This window comes from Lactuca sativa, chromosome 2 (assembly GCF_002870075.4).
Source record: "Lactuca sativa cultivar Salinas chromosome 2, Lsat_Salinas_v11, whole genome shotgun sequence".
Classification (NCBI taxonomy): domain Eukaryota; kingdom Viridiplantae; phylum Streptophyta; class Magnoliopsida; order Asterales; family Asteraceae; genus Lactuca; species Lactuca sativa.
In genome coordinates this window covers 214,593,066-214,599,065 of record NC_056624.2, presented here as the reverse complement: position 1 = coordinate 214,599,065, position 6,000 = coordinate 214,593,066, and the positions used below count along the sequence as shown (strand labels likewise).

Below are 6,000 nucleotides of genomic sequence, written 5' to 3'. Positions count from 1 at the left end.
ACACTCACGATATACACCTCCAAGACGAAACACAAGTGCCCTATTGTAGGTGACATCAAGGGTGCGCTCTTCAAAACAAACGGTAGAAAAAAATTCTACCGACAATTCCCGGAACACGGGTTCTTGAATGGCGAATAGATTCCTCCACCCATGACAAGTGAACGGAAATTGATCTTCAACATAAGTCTTCGACCAATAACGTTCCAGTTCCACTACCATTCCCACTCTACCCAGCCATCCCCAATCAATAATTGGGGCTATTGCAAACTCCCTATTGTATAACCATCCAAGTCGATTCTCGTAGGTTGTTAGCAACGGTCGGGGAATGTTTTGAGGGAATTGATATAGAGGATGTATGCTTGCTACATCTATCGGGCCCTCTTCCTGCTGGACAGCTCGTCGTGGTCCCATTTCTGCAAACAAGAGCAAAGCAAAGCAGCAAACAAATAACACATTAAAACATATATAAAAGGGCCTGCCAGAAGTCACGACGTGGCCAGGCTGCGCCACGTCGTGGAGCTTGTCGAACCCAAATGCTGAATCGGACATGTTTACGTGCGATTTCCATAAAAATAATTCTTGGGGTTTGTTCCTATGGACTTTTAAATAACATGGAAACTAAAATCGGACACTAGATTCAACCAATTTCGTGAATCATTCAAACCCTAATCACGACAACTTGAAATTGGAAGAAATAATTGCAAAATAATAAATAAAACACGTACCAAATGGAGTAATTAGCAAGATCTTGCAACGAATTTAGAAGTATAATAAGAAATTGGCAGTAGGGTCGTGATGTTCCCGTGAGTGCGGCAGTCTTCCAAGTGGGGGATAAGGGGTTTCTCGGTCAAAGGGTTTTAAGCGATTGGTCCCCCCCTGATTTTTAAAGGCCACGACGTGGCGGGCTTTGCCCACGTCGTGGACCTTAAATTTCCTCAGATCGCGAATTATTATTAAGCCCACGACGTGGCTGGCTATGCCCACGTCGTGAGAGCTGTCAGATGCCAAATTTTAATAATATTCATCTAATTGACTAATTTCTTTGCAAATATTTCATTATTTAAAGTCCCCTACAGCTATTTCTCTGCTTATTACCGGTTTTTAGATGATGAATTGATGTCTTTCCTAATTAAAAAGAAAATAAATAGAAAAAGAAAATTGCAAACCAAACTCGGGTTGCCTCCCGAGAAGCGCTTCTTTTTCTTGGAGTCTTGAGCTGGACTCCGTGTCTTCTACGTTGACTCTTCGGAAGAGTCTACCACCAGGATCTTTTGTTCCTTGAACCGCCGTTTATAAGCTTGAACTCTCCTTTTATACGCCTTCTTTGAATTTTCTTTTTTAGTTTTTCCATCTTCTTCATGCTTTCGTTTTGTGCCCTTTGTGTGTTCCTCGCTCTCCATAGCGTTCCCCTCTTTTTTCACCTCCGGCCTTGTTTCTTTTGAAGTGACTTCCTCTTCATCACTTGTCATTTCCTCGTCCTCTTCGCTCACCCAAGAAGGTGGGTTCTTGTAAGCTATGACTTCAATCAAATATGGAACAGATGCCCTGGGTTTTGTCCTCTTGGCTTGATGAACTACCTTTATCTCTTCTTCCATAAGCTTTTCCAACTCTTCTAGTTCATTCTCCTCATTAATCGTGAACACTTCTTCTTTATCTTCTTGAAAATCATTTCTTATCCCGAAGACTTCTTGTTCATCTCCAACCCTCAAAGTGAGCTTGGACTCGCGGATATCAACCAGGGCACCAGCAGTGTTAAGAAATGGCCGACCAAGGATTATCGGAACATCCGTGTCTTCTTTCATGTCCAAGACTACAAAATCTATTGGAAAAACAAATTTTCCGATTTTCACCAAAATATCCTCCACTATGCCTCGGGGTTGTGTCACTGAACGGTTCGCCATGTGAATCTTCATCTTTGTAGCTTTCATCTTCTGAATCTCCAATTTTTGATAAAATGAAAAAGGCATTAGATTAATGCTAGCCCCGGAATCGGCTAAAGCATTAACCTTCATTTTATTCCCAAACTCGCATGGAAGAGTGAGGCGTCCAGGATCCCCCATCTTTTCTGGTGTTTCTCCCAACACAACTTTTGAAATTTGCTCACTTAGAATCACTGTAGACTGTTTCTTTAATTGCCTTCGCGTATCTATCAAGTCTTGCAGTAATTTCTGGTTCTCGGAAGCTTTGGATAAGGACTCAACAAAGGGAGTATTAATTGGAATCCCTTTCACATGCTTCACAAACTCTAAATGTTCCTTCTCCAGTTGACTAAGTGCTGCACGGGTGGGAAATGGCATAGGTGGATGATAATCTGGAATAGGCTCAACAGATTTTTGCTCAGACTTGCGCCACGTCGTGTCCAGAGGCGTGCCACGTCGTGGCGAGCCTGGTTCAGCATTCTTTCCATTTTCGATCCTTGATTTCTTGGGCTGCTGCGGTTGTTCTTCCAACGCCTCCAGGAACTCGGATATTGTATCTTCTTCAGTATCGATGGCCATTACGTGAGATTGGGCTTTTACTTCGGGATTCTTCGGGGACAATTTTTCATGGACTAAAGTGGCTAGTTGACCAAGTTGTACTTCAAGGTTGTGGATGGAGGCTTGCTGGTTCTTCATCAAGGTTTGTTGTTCCATGATAGCGGAATCCGTGGCATCATGTCTCTTCTCCGAAGCCTCCATAAACTTCATCAAAATGGTCTCTAGGTCGAGTTTCTTCTCGATTGGTGGCTGCTCCTTTTGGTAAAAGCCTCGACCTGTCTGCCTATACTTCTCTTCTTTTTGCTTTTTATACTCTTCATAGGGCAGCCACTCCTTCTTTGGTTTCCTCCAGTCGTCATCAAACTTATCCCCACTAGAGTAGCACACTTGAGCTTTTCTGTTCCCAGACTCATCCATATTGCAGTCCTTGGTCAAGTGTGGACCACTGCATCGCTCGCACCCCACTCTTATGGCATGTATCGACTGGTCCATTTGTGTTATCCGGCGATCCATGTTATTTAGCATGGCCATGACAGCTGCAATTTCTTCAGTTTGGGTCCCTCCACCGCCTTTACTTTCGTCTTGCCTCGGGTTATGGTACTCGCGAGAGTGTTTCGCGAATTCTTCGATGAGCTCCTTGACCTCCCTTGGATTTTTCTTTGTCAACGGTCCTTGAGAATCAAGGAGTTGTCTTGTCACTACATTGACCCCATCATAAAAGATTGACATCTCTTGCTGCACATTTAGGTCATGTTGAGGGCAATTTCTGAGTAGGCCCTTGTACCGCTCCCATGCTTCGTATAGTGACTCCCCCGGTTGTTGCTCAAAGTTGGTTATCGCCTTCTTGAGTTTGGCTATCTTGGATGGCGGGCAGAACTGGTCCAGGAATTGCTCACGCATTTGAGCCCAAGTAGTGATTGTACCTGGTGGGAGTGCTTTTAACCACTCCTTAGCAGCTCCTTTGAAAGTGATAGGAAGCATCCTAAGCAAGACTGTATTTCTTGTGACATTTGGGACATTGAAGTAATCAGCAATGTCGTTGACTTCGTCTAGATGCTTAAAAGCATCCTCATGATCCTTCCCGAAAAATGGGATGTCCTTCAGTGCTGTCAATATGTGTCCCTTTAGTTCGAATGTGGCAGTGGCAGGAATTGCGGGTTGGACTAACCCATGACCCATGTCATCTCGTATCCGCTTTTTGTATGCTCCCATGGACATTTCTTCAATCGCTGCCATCTCGTTCCTTGGCTCGTTCTCGGGTTCACTTGTGTGTTCTTCAAATTCTGGCTCGGTATCGCTTTCGGACTCGGTTTGCACGGGTGTGTGTTCCAAATGCTCAAAATTGCTCTTGTGCTTCGCTGATGAGCTGGACTCTCCTGTCTTCTTTCCCGACTTCCTAGAAAAGGCTGACTTCAATTCTTGCAAGGGCGTCTTTTTCTTGTGAAGTGCAGATTCGGGGTCTTCCAGTGGTGGCACCAAGTGTGTGTTTGAGCTTCTGGTCATGAACTCCTGCAACTTGCTAAACTAAAACGTAAAACTGAACTAAAATAAGAAAAACTAACTACCAAATAAAAAAAAATTTAAAAATTTTGCCTGTCCACGTCGTGGCAAGTATGTGGCCACGTCGTGGACTCTGTAAAAATTTTTATTTTTGCTGAAAAATTAACTTTTTGTGGCTGTGATCCCACAAGAAGGATCGATTAATTTAATGCAAATAATTAAACTAAAAACTAAGCCGTTCCCCGGCAACGGCGCCAAAAACTTGATGTGCACAAAAGTACCCACTAATTTTAATATTTATAACCTAACAAACTTAGACTATCTATGCACTTATAGGCAGTGTACCTAGTCAGATTACAGTATAGCTTAGGTAAGTCGGGTGTCGATCCCAGGGAACGGTGTTCTAATTAATTTACTTACTATTAAATTAACCTAATTTATTAACAAATTTAATGAAGGGTTTTATCTGATTTTACAAGATCAGATGAACTTAAATCCAATTCAATAAGTAAAAACACACACTCTTGTTTAGATTGAATCCACTTTTCCCTTATGGCTAGCTAACAATTACGGATTACTAAGTTGGTTTTTAATTATATTAGTAATTTAGTTCTATCTTACCAATATTTAACTAATTCATGTCAAACCATGTATGTTCACACATAATTAAACACAGAACCAATTATAGTTGAAAATATGCTATATAAGATTTGTTGTGTAAACGCAATTATGATCACAATTCTCGTTCTCTAGCACAGCTAAACTTTATTTATTCTAATTATTAACTAAGATTGGTCAATCCTAGCTCTAACAATTCAATGTTCACTAAATTATTAGGTAAACAGGTTCATGCAGTTTAATGGTCACTAAGCTACACAGAACATGTAATTAAACAATTAGATAAACAAATATTAACATGCTAGGTCATACAAATCAAACACAAGCAAATTTTCACCAACTAAGCTTAATCCATAATCATATAACTATTCATAAGTTCAAAGCTTCATCTAGCTAAACAAGAGTAGCTAGATTCAGCTGCTCATTATAGTAATTAAACTAACACAGCTAAAACTAATGAAAGACATGTTCTAAAAATAAACCTTTACTTCTTTTGGTGTTGAAAACCCTCTTCCAGAGCCTTTCTTTCGTTCTTATTCGTCTTCTGGAACTCTTTCTCTTCTGCCAAAAGTCTCTCCTTTCGTAATAATCATCAGAACTTATATAATGCTTAAAAACTCGCGCCACGTCGTGGCCAGGTTGCGCCACGTCGTGGGCTTCAAGCAATCCGTATCCTTCAAGGAAATCCTCCGCGTCGCGATGCTTATCTTCTGAACACCCATGCCACGTCGTGGGATTCATCGCCACGTCGTGAAATTAGCTCTTATCGTGAATTTATTATTTTCTTGTCTTCCAAGCCTCCCATGTTCCCCATTTTGTCACCTTTGGTCCCTTTCTTCGAAAATCCTTTGTATTGACTGAAAATAACAATTTAAACTCATAAGTATCTTTATTCTAAACATATTATCAATTTATTAATAAAAATGTACTTAAATACTGCCTAAAAATAAGTGTAAATATGGCAATATCAAAATACCCCACACTTAGGTTTTGCTTGCCCTCAAGCAAATTTCAACTTAATTCTTAATTACTAAAACTACACAGAACAATCCGACTCTAGTTCAGCCATTATGCCAAAACCTCAACGCATGCATTTGTGTCTAAAATTCTCCTAAAGTACCCCCATACTTTAAATACTCACAATCTTCATAAACACTCACCCACTTTTTCCGAACAATGCTCATTTTATGCAACCCTCCGAATCCATCCGCAGAAAACCTCCCAACCTTAAGGTATTTTTAGTTGAGCAACCTAAGCGTACATAACCTAGAATTACAATTTTTCGATACCACTATGGAGCTTTATTTGAATTCTTCATTTCTTTGACATTTGATCTTTAGTTTCTTTGAATTCACCACCTTTGTTTGATTTTTTTAGGTATCTTCAACCTTTTGGATTTCTTCAG

The 6,000-nt window shown here is 40.7% G+C and overlaps 1 non-coding gene across 1 annotated transcript; it reads left to right on the top strand.

The window, feature by feature from the left end:
- The first annotated feature begins 3,222 nt into the window (after positions 1–3,222).
- Positions 3,223–3,329, top strand: LOC128132536 (small nucleolar RNA R71). The gene has a single exon (XR_008230580.1). It is a non-coding gene; the product is annotated as a small nucleolar RNA R71 (small nucleolar RNA).
- The last annotated feature ends 2,671 nt before the right edge of the window (positions 3,330–6,000 follow it).